At 34.5% G+C, this 16,908-nt stretch overlaps 1 pseudogene; it reads right to left on the reverse strand.

Annotated features, from left to right (window-relative positions):
• Positions 1-13,315: 13,315 nt before the first annotated feature.
• LOC103218707 (26S proteasome regulatory subunit 4 pseudogene) lies at positions 13,316-14,714 on the reverse strand (annotated as a pseudogene).
• Positions 14,715-16,908: the final 2,194 nt, after the last annotated feature.

The following is a 16,908-nucleotide window of genomic DNA, read 5'->3' on the forward strand; positions in this document are numbered from 1 at the left end:
TCCTCCTTTTATCCCCATATATCAGTCCTGAATGAATACAATAGGTGCTCTGCAGCCCGCGTGGTTGCGCATTGATCTTGGCCAGCTTGTTTACAGTTTTGGCAAGTTGCTGATGTACTTCTCCCTGGGGATAGAGCAGGGGTTAATTGCTGTTAAACTCTCAGTGCCAAGTAATGGTTCAGCCTCTCTGCTACATTAAAGATGACACTAATAAGGAAAGAGTGCAGTGGATTGCTCTGTGTTGAAAATTGGACTAGTGGTGACAGAAACTTGGAGCAGAGCTCATGTAATAGGAAGACCATAATGTAATTATAACTGCTGAACATGTATCATACCAAGTTAAATGATACATTAATGAATCAAAACAGGTGATGAAGTGTTGCTTTTACAGCGGCTAGAGGTGCTTTCAAGGTTAGATTGCCATTAATTTAATAATCTGTAATATGGATATTCTTCAAATCACAAATAAAATCAACCTTAATGCTTCAATACAGTATTGCTCCTTGAGTTTCAAATAGATAAGATAAAAGAAACAAAGCAAAAGTGAGCAGAGTTCAATGCAACTCATTCTGTGTTTAATTTTGTAAGAGCAGGTTTTACATCGTAAGGTGAGTGGTTGCCCAAGGCCTTCTTCTTGCCCCAGTAGACTACTTGATCATTTTAATCCACAGCTAGCCAGCCAGTAACTCGCAAGGGAGCATAGACCTTTAGAAGCAAACAATTACTTTTTTTTTAAACAAGCCATTATATATTATCTATAAATAACATTTTAACAAGGTTTTTTCTAAATTCACAATAGGTAGAATATAGTACTGTTCCTGAAATCTTTTAATCTGTTATCCTGTAATTTTTTTTCTAAGAATTTATAAAGCTTTCAAACCTATTTTCTTTCAGATTTTAAAATTAATTTAAAAAGTTATAAATGATAACAGATCTATTATTCAGTGTCCATGACTTTCAATTTTTATCTTAATTTAAAAAAAATACCCCTGTCATGATTGTACTGAGTGTATTTAGCATTGTTAGGAGATAAAAGAATATATTTTTAGTTTTACTTGACATTTAAGATCCCATATTAGATTTATTTTGAACAATTATTAATCTTATCTTTATTTGTTAAATATCCTGGAACCTCAGTATACTATTCTATTGGCACCTATGATATATTTATATATGTACACATACTTATCCATATATATGTATACGTGCATATATAAGAAATATAAGCAATTTATTAACAGAAAACTTTTTCTATGTTGGACCCACCCTATGTTGATTTCCATCGTGTAATGTACAATTTAATTTTAATTTTGCCAGATATCACACTTTCTAGTGACAAGTAGTTATTGTTGTTTCATGGTATTTTACTAAATGATTGAAACCTCTTCTAAAGGTTGATTAGTTTCCACAAAGAGCTACTATTGTAAGAAAGTAGAAGATAGATGGATGAATTAACAAGTAAAATAATCATGCCATATCTGCCTTGAATATATTAGGTATAAAATTTGTTTTTATACTAAAGCTCTAGTTTTTATTCAATATTTGTGCACACTCTCAAGACAAGCAGATTTGGATACTATTTGTTTCATTATCATTAATGGCATTAATAAGAACACACGCTATCAATTGTCTATTTATTTATTTATTTTTTGATATGGAGTCTCACTCTGTCACCTAGGCTGGAGTGCAGTGGCATGATCTTGGCTCACTGTAAGCTCCGCTGCCTGGTTCACGCCATTCTCCTGCCTCAGCCTCCCGAGTAGCTAAGAGTACCGGTACCTGCCACCACGCCCGGTTAATTTTTTGTATTTTTTAGTGGAGACGGGGTTTCACCATGTTAGCCAGGATGGTCTCGATCTCCTGACCTCGTGATCTGCCCGCCTCGGCCTCCCAAAGTGCCACAGGCATGAGCCACTGTGCCTGGCCCACTTGTCTATTATTAAGAAAAAACAGTTTTGTAAGAAATAATTTTAATCATTTTAATATATAGCCAGCCAGCCTGTAACTGCCATGGGAACATAGAACCTTAAAAGCAGAAACAAAAGAAAACCTAGTTTCTTTAATGTTGGCATTGAATTTTATTTGCACACATCTTTCCTACTAACAAAAGAGAGGAAAGCATAATTTGTATCTGCTGGGTTTACTTCTCAAGGTCCCATGTTTCATGTGAAATATTATTTTCCTGTTTAGTCTTAGATGATATTGGGGGAGTATATGGAAGCTAATCTTGAACTAGAGGGAAGGGACTATGGCTGATGGTTTCTTGAGTGTCACACTCCATGACTTGCTTTTTCTTGCGTTCTGTTGGGAATGTGTGCATGATGCTCTTAGGAAAACTACATTCATTCATAACATCCAGCCTAAGTAAAAGCCTCCCACCCAAGTTTGACACTAAAGAAACAGCGTCAACCTCTTAAATGTTCACAGAAATTGCAAAACAAGAGCATCAGCAGTGTCCACTGTGAAATGACAGCTGGAGACCTCTACCTTGAATATTCTAGAAAGTCTATGACCCTCAAAGACCTTGCACTAACTTATGGTGGGCTAAGTCTCCCCAGAAAACATCTGAAATGAAAATTTTTCTTAGCTGGGTAAACAGTAGCTCAGAGAAGTGTTACCTTAGCAGATATAAATGAGGCGTATTGTACACTCGCAACTGAGAGGTGAAATCCATTCCCACCATATATTGACTTCTAATTTTATACCAGGAATTATCCTAAGTACTGAATATATATTATCTCATTTAATCTTTAAAGGTGAACAGCATGTTTCCAGATTACAGATATAAAATTGAAGTCCAGAGAGATTAAATATATTGTCCAAATCACACAGTTAGTAAGCTACAGAGATGAGATTTGAACCTCAGACTATCTGACACCAGAACCTCACCATTAACCAGAACATCTAATTGCTCCCAAAGAATAAGGAGCAATGTAGAAGTGATGGTTTATTTCTCAGAGTAATTGACATAATTCAATTCTAAATTATTCCATAGAAAATACCCCCTTATAACTTTAAATTAATGGTTGTATCCTTTAGAAACTCTCATATTCTTTCTAGTTCCATTTGAGAATTAAGCATTGTAGGACTGCTCTGATATTCTATAAAGACATATGTCTTTCATTAAATGACAACAGATATTTTTCCTGCGTGTTATTGATGATTTAGGGGTTTAGCAGCTAAGGTCATTTATTTATTTATTTCACCAGTCATTTAATAAATGCTTATTTTGTGCCAGAAGTTGTGCTTGCAGTGAACAGCCACGATTAAAGATCCCAACTTTCAAGGAGCCAGCAGTCTCTAATGGAAAGGTAAAGAAATTAGTTAGAAAACACAGAATTATCTGAAAATTGAAAAGGTGGTGTTGATGTACAGACAATACATGAAGTAAAAACTTATTTCAACACTCCTGAGTTTGGTTTGGCATCCGGATGAACTGAGACAAAAAAAGAAAGAAACAGAGTTGGAGATGATAGACAGAGAGAGAATAGAGGAGGGAATATTTTAAGTAAATCTCAAGCTTCTTCTTAAAGACTGAGCTAAATCATAAACATCAGGAAACAACATAAAGTACGGTAATATTTGAGGAACATAAATAATACTGATAAATTTAGAATGTTTGAGAATTAATAGAAAAATTCAAGTTTAGAGAAAAAGAGGGACAATCATTACTTTATTGAAGGTAGACAAAAGTCAACAAAAGATTATTTGTAAAAGAAGGCCTTACTTAGATTTGACATTTACAAATATAAATAAAGATCACTGTCACAGCAGTGTGAAAAATGGCTATAAATGAATAAATAGGAGAGTAAGGGAAACATTAAGAGAGGGCTAGAATAATGATACCACAATTACAAAAAATGAATGAAGGTATCACACATGGATCTTGAGAAGCAGAAGCCACCTTAGAAAATGCTAAGAATGTAGAACTTATAGGATGTGTATAACTAATTGCAGGAGATAAGAAAAATAAAAAATCAAGTTTGACTCTCACAGTCCTCTCACAGGCAATTTAGTGGTCTTTCTTAAAGACTAGAAAATACTAAATTGAGTAGGAGCCAATTAGGGAAAGAGTATGGAAGTAAAATAGAACATCCAAAATGAACTTGATGGTACCTCAAAAGTAAGGTAAATATATAGAATTTGGAATGATCTAGGTACTCATGAGTTAGAGAATAAGACCAAAGCCTAGGGTCACTACTACTCAAAAGATAGGTAACTTGAAAATGTCTTACATCAAGGGAAGGAGAGTTAATTCCCAAAAGGGAGAGAAAAAGTCAATAATACCAAATGAAAGGGGAAGTAATATACTATTAGGTAATATATTACCTAAAAATTACCATTGACTTTAATCATCAAAAGTTGATTACTCTCTAACCAAACAAGGATAGTGGCAGAAGCTACTCTATAGAAAGTAGAGGAAAGAATGAGAGATAAAGATGTGTATTACACATGTGTCCACTGCTAGGAATTGTATTTTATCCATTAAGCAAATAGGGAATTTTTGTTTTCTTTTCTTGAGATGAGGTCTCTCTTTTGTCCCCAGGCTGGAGTGCAATGGCGAGATCTTGGCTCACTGCATGCAACCTCTGGAGGGAAAATTTTTAAATGTAAGAGTAACATAGGGTTGAAAGGCCATTTTAAGTTTAAATAAGGAAGAAACTAGACATTCTTCACATGAAAAAGAAAAAGAATCAGATAAGAGGAAGGAACAAAGATACAGTGTAAGAGTAAGTGAGCTATTTATATGATGGAGTGAGGTCAAGGCAGAAATGTAAACTTTCAGACATGAGACAGTGAATTCTTCCATGAAAACTAAAAGGGATCACGGATGTTGAATTTTTAGGGTCAATTTTTCTTCCTGTTTAACTTCATTATTTACTTGTTTGTTTTTCTGTGAAGTAGAGGATGGGATGAACTGTTGTGTACAGTGTTGAAAAATATGAAACAGAGGACTTAAGGAAATTGGTAAACTAATTAAAATAGCAGTTGGGGTTGTGTAAGAAGTATTTAACTAGAAACATAGAGAAAACTCACAAGAGAACATGCAGGAAGTGACTGTATTTTAGTTCAGAAGAGAGGTAAAAAAATCCTTCTCAGAACCAATATGCCAACTATCTCGAAGAAACAGTGCAAATTTTTATTGGTTTCACTTTTTAAAAAAAATACTCAATTTTATATTTTCTCCAATTTATTTAGTATTTTGTCGGAAAAAAATGATTCCTTGGTCCTCATGCTTTTTAAGAACAATAGATAAGGCTAAACATGAAGATCTGAGGTACTAAAACAAATTAAATGAGAGTATTCTTACACTGTTTAAGGGCTGTCTGAAGTCAACTTGGAGGGTTATATAAGCAGGCCGTAGCTTGTAAAGATTGCCCCAGATCAAACTGAGTAGGTACAATAATTCACTGAAAATTGCTCCTGAGTTATTGCATGCTACTGCTGACCACAAGGAAAAACAGAAAAGAAAATTTCAAAAAGACTCAAGTCAGCAACTTGTGGTAAATGTCCCCTTGGTTTATGTTACTCTATCTATTTCATTTTCTTTTTCTAGATGGCATTCAGAGTGATATTTCGTTTTATGATTTTTTTCAGATGACTCATGTATTAAGTTTATCAAACAATTTGTTAGGTTTTGATGTCATTTTTTAAGTAAGAAAGTCTAAAAGATGTTTGAAAAATCTTGGGCATGCATTATTAATGAGGACAACACAATCTAAAATGAATAGTTGCTATCACTTTTTATTTATATAACAGCTTTTCCCAAATTTTTTAAAGTATTATTTTATTATTAATTGATAAATCCTTGTGATGTTTGAAAACATGTATTATACATTGTGAATGATCAAATCAGGCTAGCTAACATATCCATTCCCTAAGTATTTTATTGTGATCATCGTTATTGCTATTAAGGCCTTAATTGTTGTATCTGCCCTTTAAGGTCTCAAGTTATATAATTGAGTTTAATTTTATGGGTAACACCTAAGATGAGAAACATTATATGGGATATAGTATTAGCCAGGGAAAGTTTAGACAAATATACTTGAAACCATTGACCAACTCTTTGCTTCCTTCTTCTCTCTTCCCTTCCCAACTTCCATTAACCACTATTCTGTTCTCTACTTCTATGAAATCACTTTTTGTTTGTTTGTTTGTTTTGAGATGGAGTCTCGTTTTGTCACCCAGACTGGAGTGTAATGGCACGATCTCGGCTCACTGCAACCTCTGGCTGCTGGGTTCAAGCGATTCTCCTGCCACAGCCTCCCAAGTAGTTGGGATTATAGGTGCCCACCACCATGCCCAGCTAATTTTTGTATTTTTAGTAGAGACAGGGTTTCACCATGTTAGTCAGCCTGGTCTTGAGCTCCTGACTTCAAGTGATCCACCAGCCTCGGCCTCTCAAAGTGCTGAGATTACAGGTGAAATAAACTTTTTAAGATTTCACACATGAGTGAGATCATGAGATGTTCACCTTTCTGTGCCTGGCTTATTTCACTTAATATAATATCCTCCAAGTTTATGCTTGTTGTTGCAAATGATAGGATTTCATTTGGTATTATGTCTGCCTTTTCTAGTGTGTGTGAATGTGTGTGTATGTGTGTGTGTGTGTGTGTGTGTGTGTGTTGTAAACCAAAAGTAAAATTCTAAGCCCCCAAGCAACTGAACGGATTCCCCTCTCCGCCAAAGGTGTCCCCAAAGAAACCTGAAAAACTGGGCTGTGGGGAGTAGGGATTGGACATGCCTCATTATACCCTCCTTCCTTTGGAGAATGGACACAATTAACCAGCATTAACATTAAAACAGATATCTTAAGACTGACCAAACAGAATATTTGTAGCAATAAGATACCAAATTCCAATCAGACTCTGGTATAGCATCACATGTCAGATAGTGAGCCCTGAAGGAAATCAATGTATTTTATCCCCAAATATATTTATTTGACATATTTTGAAATGCCCCTGAAAAGCTGTCTCTTGCGGGGAAATTTTACATTCTGTGGAGAATCCTCATCCCTTATTGGATCTTTTCCAGATAGTGTGACACCTTTTAAGGGCTAAAAAGGGACTTTCACATCTATTCTCTCTGAAGCCTGCTACCTAGAGGCTGCCTCTACATGACAAACACCTTGACTTCTGCACCCTACTCCCCACCGCAACTTTACCTTAACTAAGGCTGAATTGAACTCTTCAAGCAGTTCTTAACTCTTTCAATCAATTGACAATCAGGAAATCTTTCAATCCACCTATGACCTGGAAGCCCCCATTTCCAGGTGTCTCGCCTTTCTAGGCCAAACAAATGTATACCTTACATGTATAGATTTATATCTTTGACTGTAGCTTCTCTTTTCCTAAAATGTATAAAATTAAGCTGTCACCCAACCATGTTGGGCACATGTTCCCAAGACCTCCTGAGGCTGTGTCACAGACCACAGTCCTTAACCTTGGCAAAATAATCCTCATACACTATTTGGTTTACTATACACATATGCCATTTTCTTTATCCATTCATCTGTAGACAGGCATTTAGGTTGATTCCATATCTTGGCTGTTGTGAATAGTGCTGCAATAAACATGGGCGTGCAGATGTCTCTTTCACACACTGATTTCATTTCCTTTGGCTGTATACCCAGTAATGAGATTGCTGGATCATATGGCAGTTCTATTTTTAATTTTTTGAGGAATCTTTCTACTGTTTCTCATAATGACTGTACTAATTTACATTCCAACCAACAGTGTAAAAGAGTTCCCTTTTCTCCACATCTTCACCAGCACTTTTTATTTTTTGTCTTTTTGATTATAACCATTCCAACTGGAGTGAGGTGATATTGTGATTTTGATTTGCATTTCTATGATGATTAGTGATGCTGAACATTTCTTTTAGGTATCTGTTGGTCATTTGCATGTCTTCCTTTGAGAAATGTTTATTCAGGTCTTCTGCCTATTTTTATAGGAAGAATACATTTTGATGTTCTATTATACAGTACAGTGACTATAGCTAATAACAATGTAGTGTATATTTCAAGGCAGCTAGAAGAGAAGATTTTTTAATATTGTCACCACTAAAAAATGATAAATCTTTAAAGTGGTGGATGTGGTAATTACCCTGATTTGATCATTTTACTATGTATACATGCACTGAAACCTCACATTGTACCCCATAAATATGTACTATTTTTATGTGTCAATTATAAATAAAAAATTAATTTTAAAATGGTTGACTCTCTACGCCAAAGATTTACAATGACTTTATTTGACAAGCACAGATGTAATGATAGAGATTCTTCTAATAAAGTATTTCATAATTAGGGAAGTTGTAATTTGCTAACAGAGCTCACAACAGCTGCCTGTGGAATAAGACAATATGCTTTTCCTCTCCCTACTGGGCCTAATTCCCCAGTAACCTTATTGAAAATGTGCATGGGCTACAAAACTAAAGATTAACTGTCCAGGGACCTGCTTCCTGGAGCTTATTTGAAGATTAAATCAAATGGCAGACAATATATATTTGGTAATATGGCTTTGTTGCAGTCTTTTCCCACGTAGTGCTAAGTGTAATAGAAGAAGATGACACTTTATGGCTATTAAAAAAAGATTTTTATAAATGTGAAATAGTTTTATTCTCATGCTGAAATAGAAATGAATAATTTATTTCTTCATAACCAAAAGCATTTTCTGCTTTTTGAACATATAATAAAGACTCTCTAATTACAAATTTTCCATAATTACAAATTGTTCAGTCTTTTAAAAGGTGATTATTATTCATTATCTATTTATTTCATAACAAATGCCAATAAAGGTGTTAAAGATAAGTTTAAAATGCCAACTAAGATATTGCAACACTTTAATTAAATGGAAAGCAGTTTATATATATATTTAAAAACATAGCTTTTAGACTACACATTAGTAAATGCATTTTTATTTAACAAATCATAGAAAGATAGATGAAGATGCTCTGCTTTTAAAAATATTATATTTAGAATGCCTGTGCAGACACACTGAAGTGTGATTTGTCCTCATAGCAGACATCTGAAGAACAAGTGACATTCTTACACAAAATCCATATTGGTGATGTATTTAATTACAGAGCTGATTGAAATTGACAGATTTAGTGACCTGCGTTTGCACTTGTGGTGATTGATGTATGCTTCAACTCTGGTTACTTTTAAACCAATTCACATATTGCTCAATACTATAATATCATCCTGTCAAATTGCAAACTACATTTTTACAAGTTGGGAGACTAGAGAGAGTGCATGTTTAATTAAAATGAGATAGAGATGAATTGTTTAAAAACACCTATACAACTGTTAAAGTCGGACCACTGTTATTTGAAAGCGGAGTGAAGGAAAATTCAATACACTTACTCAGGCATTTATGTTCCTAGAGTCATCTTTTCTCTTCTAAAAAGATATTTGACTGCTGTTTGTGTAAGAAAGAGGTCCCAGAACCTTCTACTGCTATCTCTAAAGTCTTGCTTTCTTTGGTATGATGTCAGCATTTAAAAATAAGTAAAATTCATGTCTTAGAACAAGGAGCGACCTTAGTGATCTTGTAACCCAAATCTCCTGTCTGTTTTGGTCTGGTTGTGTTTCCTTGTTACTCTGGCTAGAGAGCTGCTACCCAGAGAGGTAACTTGTCTGTAGAGGGGCACAAAATTGGTTTTACTGCATAAAATGGGGCTGGAGTTCACGTCTTTTCTGTTTCAGTTCAATGTACTTTCACACTATATAGAATTCCCTTCTCTAGATACTTTTCACTCCTTGACTCACTTTGTTGGCTATGGACATATAAGGATTACAGCCTTTAATATCCAATGATCCACTTAACTTAGGTACTTTTAATGACATTTTAAATAACAGTAAAAAGAACCATTGATTGAATCTTGCTGTATACCACACTCTGAAATATATCCTTAACATAAATTATGTCTCACAACGTATATGCAAGGTAGGTGACATTGCTGTCAATTTATTGATGTGTGGTGAGACTAAGGGAAGTTCAGCAAACTTTACAAATGGCCTTGGGCGCTAAGTAGATGAAATTTGAATCCAGTGTTGTTGAGTACAAGGGCCCACAACTCTTTTTACCACATAACACTATTTTCTCATACCAGAAAAAAAGTCTTAAAATAGACTTCTTGACTGTCAGAATGATAAATAACTCTTGAAGGAGGTTGTCACATTGTTAAGAATAGAGATCCACAACCTTGGGTGGTTTCAATATACATCTTTTCGAAATGTAAGATAGCTAGGTAGCATAGTCTTCAAAGTCTCTTTCCCAGATATAGAAATTTATGCTGGAATTAAATTTGTCACTTCATTGAAAGATACTAGCTTTAACAATGTGAGGGTCATTGGAAATTTTAAAATTATACAAACAAAATCGTTTAAATCATCATTCCCACTACTTAGGCAAGCCTGTTCCTTTCCCAATATTTCTTAGTTTCCTTAATATATGATGAACTGGAGAGGAGTAAGCATAAATGCCCCTCCTGTCTTTATTGACTCAAAATGTTTGCTCCCTTTTTAATTCCTCATATGGCAACTCATCTCTACTCCAATTCATCCCATTCATAAACTTATGCTTTCTTCTTCATTCCTTAAATTGTCATGAAAAGATGTGGCATAGAAAAATGGCAAAACAAGATAACTAAAATTAAATATTGGAAGTACTGTAGATTTTAGCCCTTCCTGTGCCAGGTTGAACTGTTTCTACTTAGACTCTACTTGTCACCACTTCCTATATCTGTTAAGAACTCTTTTTCATATTTCCTGCTCTTTGACTATTGAGTTTTTTTGTTTTGCTATAATGCAATACCACAGGAAACACAAGAATTCAGCACACATTTCATATATATAAAGCAAACTTTCTTGTTTTGGTCCTCTCCCATTAATTATTTGATTTCTTATCTAATCAATTTATAAATAAACATTATTAAAAATTGTAGACTAGATAAAAAAGTATATTTCTAATTTTTCCTCAAGCTACCCTATTCCCCTCAGAAAATATTTAACAAATTAAAAAATATTATAAACCCAAAGAATAGAAAAAATGGGGAGAAGTCAGGAGATAACTAATACCAGAAAATTTTTAGAAGATGGAAAGAAAAACAAAACAAAACCAAAAATAGGTGAAACCGAAGAACATACAAGAGTTAGGCACCAACAGGAGTCATGCAGATTTAAACCACTGATCTCTAAACGAGTTTAAGAGTTGAAAACACCACACTCTCTGGAACATAAATGAGTAAGGGGATCAAGTAGGGTTCCATTTACAGAATGAGGCATTTTAAGCAAGAAAGGATTTCATATAGGAAATTCGTTTTTTTACACTATTGAAAAAGCTGGTAGATTAACTTCTGGACTGGCTCTCCTGAAAGATGAAAAGAGCAATACAGAGCAGAAACTCCAAAGAGATTACTTCTGAAGTGGCTGTGGAGTTATGAAATCAAGCAGGTACCCATAATGCATGTTGTAATCATGTCACAACTGCTACTTCATACTTAGGAATCTAGAGAACAGACTGTAGAATTCCACTTTGTGTAAGTCATATAGAGAACCCTAGCAGAAGGAGGGTATGATGAGATTAGGTGGTCAATCCACAATGTTTCCCTCAGTAGGTATGAGGAACAGGACTAAAAACGTGTCCATTACAATCATATTTTTTCCCTCCTTATCCTAGGAAGCCAGGCGATTACCCACTGGGTACTCAAACAAGAGAAGAGACATTTGTTTTTCTGAATAAATTTATTATAGGATACTTGACACCGGGGCAATGAATGACAAGAGTGAGGCATTGTACTGAAAACAGAGGAATCAAATATAGAGAATGATGAAACTTTCACCCTCCTCTTACAAAGAAAAAGCAGGCCATGCATAAGAGGATTAAAGGGGTAAGAATCTGAATTATAGCTGCTGTAGTTTGAATGTGTCATTCAAAATGTATGTGTTGGAAACTCAGTCCCCTAATGCAATAGTATTGGGAAGTGACGCCTAATGGGAGGTGTTTAAGTCGTGGGGGCTCTGCCCTGGTGAATGGATGAATGCTGCTATACAAAGGGTTAGGGGAGTAGGTTCTCACTCTTCTGCTCTTCTGTCATGTGAAGAAGAAAGTGTCTCCCATTCCAGAGGATGCATTGTTCAGGGTACTATCATGAAAGTGGAGACTTAGACCTTACCAGACTTCAGATACTGGCACCTAGATCTTAGACCCCCCAGCCTCCTGAACGATGAGAAAGTAATTGCTGTTCTTTCTAAATTACCCAGTCTGTAGTATTCCATTATAAAAGCACAAAACAGACCAAGACAATGTCAGCTTTCTCAAACTTGTAAGCTAGATAACAAAGGAACATTGACAGTAAACAATTTCGATATAAATTTTTATAAACAAGCTATCAAAATATGAGGTTAACATAAAAGTAATTTCAGACATAATACCTTTTTAAAAAGGCTATGAGTGACCGTCCTGGAATTGAAATAGAATGATTGAATACTCCAGGTGTAAGAGAAGCATGAGGTAATAAGGTAGGGTGAGGGACAAGAAGGAAGGGAATGAAAAAAATCAAAGGAAGGTGATAGATTACTTGATATGCTGGGGAATATTAAGATTCTGTAATTTTGTCAGCACATTTGAAAACATTTAATAAGAGGTATGTAGAAATGACACAGAAAAATTTAAAGTATATTTTTATCTTTGGGAAAAACTAAGAATGTAAAGTATATATTTGACAGATATTTTATGTCTAAATAATAGATAATAGTCTTAATTATGTAAATCTTAAATATTGTACATAATAATGACTTTTTCATATTGAGATTTGAGAAGTGAACTATGTACATGCTCATATAGAGATATATAATTGTTAGATTCTGTATTCATTTCAAAAATGTTACCATTATATAATGGTGATATTTCAAAGAATCCAGAATTAAAAATTATATATAGAGTACAGTTGTGTTACTTATATATACATCAATTAATACAAACAGTAAAGACTAAAGGTTGAAGTGTATTGTGTCCTGGGAGTAGGCTGTGGTGAGGAAGTATATTAGAGGCAGTGGTGTTTTCTTGCAAATCTTTTTAAATAGATGGATTTTAAAAATACATAAAAACATTACTTAAATTATGCTTTAATGGTACAGAAAAGTACTACAAATTCATTAAAGAGTAGCTAGAAAATGCAGACTTTGTGTGTGAAGGAGCACGCTTTACTGGGAAGCAGAGTGCTGCACAGTGACGAACAGACAAAGACGCCCAATAGGTACTTACACATCTTACTCCAAAAGACACACAGGATGTTCTGCTAATAAAAGTCAGTGGTAACAGATTCTCCTGGGCAACTTCCCCAACTTCATCCCTTTCAGGAGATGGGAAATCCCCCAACAATTTTCCTGATGGCAGCTGTGGTTCACTAGAAATAGATCCCCTTCCTGTTTCTTATAAAGAACACTTTCTTTAGATTTTTTGAAGTCTTCATTTGTTCCTTTTATTCTAAGTTCTCTTAAGGCCATCAAACCAGTTTTTGTACAGATTGCCTTGATGTCAGCACCAAAGAGGTCATCTTTAGCCATGCTCAAATAGTGCAGGGTTACATCATTGACCACCCTCATCCTGCTTGTGTGAATTTGAATGATGTTCTTCTCATTCTTTTCATCGGGCAGGGGGACCTCGATCTTCCTGTCAGTGCGGTCTGGTCTGATGAATGCTGGATCCAAAGTTTCTATGTGGTTTGTAGCCATAATAGCTTTCACATCTCCTCTAGAATCAAATACATCCAACTGGTTCAACAGTTTCAACATTGTTCACTGAATTTCTCTCTCACCACCAGAATTTGAGTTATATCTTTTTGAACCAATGGCATCTATTTCATCAATAAACATGATGAATGGTGCCTGTTCTTCAGCAACTCAAAACAATTCCAGTATGGGTTTGAGCCCATCACCTAGGTACTTCTGAATAAGTTTAGAGCCAATCACTCTCAAGAAAGTGGCTGAGGTTTGGTTTGCTGCTGCTTTGACTAACAAGGTTTTACCTGTGCCCAGTGGACCATAGAGAATGACCCCCCTTGAGGAGGCTTTCTACCCATCTCTTCATAGTATTCAGAATAGGTGAGAGGAAGCTCCACAGATTCCAGATTCCTTAATTTTCTGATTTTGGTTGTCCAACCCTCCAGTATTGCCATAGGTCTCCTGGGGGGCCTTTTCCACCTCCATCACTGTGACTAGGGGGTCTGTGTCATCTATCAGCACCCCTATCATGGCATGCACGTTGTGGTTGAGCAGGACCAAGCCAAGTCCAGCAGATCCTTGTCAACAAATGAAAGAATATAGTGTTCTGAACCCACAGATATGGATACAATGTCATGATTGTCATGGATGATCTCTTCCAACATTCCTACTGACAACAGGGTCCCCCTCAGATCATCCACTTTTGATCTTTCCTCCTCTTACTTTTCTTCTAATGGTTTTATTTGTTCCTGATTTATAATGAATTCTTCCTCTATGAGAAGATAGTATTTACTTCTTTGTAACTTCAGTAATTTTAACTGGCACTGAGTGTGAATCGTCACCAGTGGCAGTTTGCTGGCAGCATCTTGTCTCTGTTTTCTTCTTTTTCCCCCTATAGTTGGTATAGGAGGTTCATATTTCCTTTTCTTGTCTGTCATCCTTCTTGACCACCAGGACTGTGACCACCTCTCTGACTTTGACCCATCTTGCCTTGGCCCCAGACATTTTTAAAGGAAATAATAAAAAATAAAATAGAACAGTTGATGATAATCACTAAAAACATACTGATAGTCTGGGCGCAGTGGCTCAAGCCTGTAATCCCAGCACTTTGGGAGGCCGAGAAGGGTGGATCACGAGGTCAGGAGATCGAGACCATCCTGGCTAACACGGTGAAACCCCGTCTCTACTAAAAAATACAAAAAACTAGCTGGGTGAGGTGGCGGGTGCCTGTAGTCCCAGCTACTCGGGAGGCTGAGGCAGGAGAATGGCGTAAACCCGGGAGGCGGAGCTTGCAGTGAGCCGAGATCCGGCCACCTCACTCCAGCCTGGGTGACAGAGCAAGACTCCATCTCAAAAAAAAAACCAAAAAAACACGTACTGATAGATGTCCTTAAAGCTATGTGTATATATATATGATATGTATATGATATGTACACATATATTTCTGCATTTCATTTATAATATCTTCACTTGGCGTTTAATACATTTCAAAAATGTATTCTGCATCTCAAAAGATATTGTATGAAAATATTACATTCACTCCTTTGGGGTATTTAGACTGTTTTCTCTTTTAATCATCATAAATAAGGCAGAAATCATCACTTTTATATGAATAATCTTCTCAAAATGGTATTTAATTACATTTTCTTCATAACAGTTATAATAACTTTTTTAAACTGTTAAATATCTAATCCATATGGAATATATTTTCTTCTATAATATGAGACCTAACATTACTCATTTACAAATGTTGAAATGATATTACATAAAGACTGTTGAATAGTTCACATTTTTGTGCTAATTTTGAATTGTTTCCTTACTTTAAAATAAATATGTGTCTTTTGGTATGTTCTTCCCTAAAATACAGTTTTATTTTTGTTTTCTTCTTCTTTTTCTTGTATCATTTACCTATCTACCTATTTAATTGAATAACTGGTCATTTATTGTTGACTTATAAAGACCATCAGTAAAATATTAAAAGTGATAATTGGCATATATAAAACTGATAACTGGCAAATAGTAAAATATTTGTTATAGAATTTTTGTAGAAATAATTGATCAGATTAATGAGGTTTTACATTATAATTACTTTGCTATAAATACTTATTACTAATATGGCAAATTATTCTATTTTTAAACTGTTAAGCCAACCTTGCATTCCTGGAATAAATTCAACTTTGTCACAATATATTAGCTTTTTAAAATATGTCATTAAGTTGCTATGCTAATATTGTAGTCATTGGAGAGATTACCCTGATCGTTTTCTTTTTCTTAATGTCTTTGTCAGGTTTTGGTATCAAGATTATCCGGGACTCATAAAATTAGTTTGAAAGTGTTTCTTCTTTTTCATAAACTCTGTATAAGAGTTTGTGCTACTTTGGAGTGAATTATTCACTAAAAGTTTGGAAGAATTCACTGGTAAATCAAGCATGTCTACAGTTTACATCAACAGAAGATTATACATTATTCATTCATTTTATTTTATATTTTGTTCTATAACCATTCAGATGTCTTCTTTAAATGTTTTTGCCCGGAAAAGTGGATGTGTTATCTAAAATTTTAAATTATTTTAATAAATAGTCATAAAACTCTCTTATTATCTATTTAATATCTATAATATATGTATTAATACTTCCTTTTCTATCTGTGATATTATATATTCCTTATTCTTTTCTTGTATCTCTCTTTTAGTTTTGATCAATCTTGAGAGGAATGTGTCAGGTTTAATAGTCTTTAAATAAATAAACTATTAATTTTATTTATTAGATTTTTCATATTTATTAATATATTGACTTCTGTTTACTACTTCCATCCATGTTTTTTATTTTTGCTTAGAATGCAATTCTATTTCTAACTCTTAAAAGATGCTTACAAATTTAATTTTAAAGTTATTAAAACATTTTCTAATATATTGAAGGCTATAGATTTCTTTATAAAGCACATCTTCAATTGTGTTTCACAAGCTCTTTTTATATACCACATTGTTATTAAATTTAGTTCAAAATATTTTCATTTCCATTTATTTTAGCCCATGAATTATTTAGCTTATATTCTTAATTTCCAAATATTTAAGATGTTTCCATTTGTCTTTTACTTACTAATCTGTAGGGTAAATTTAATGTGGCCAGTGAATATGATCTATGTAATTTCAGTCCTTTAAATTTTGTTCTATCTGATAT

Source organism: Chlorocebus sabaeus, chromosome 11, assembly GCF_047675955.1.
Source record: "Chlorocebus sabaeus isolate Y175 chromosome 11, mChlSab1.0.hap1, whole genome shotgun sequence".
In the NCBI taxonomy this organism is placed as follows: domain Eukaryota; kingdom Metazoa; phylum Chordata; class Mammalia; order Primates; family Cercopithecidae; genus Chlorocebus; species Chlorocebus sabaeus.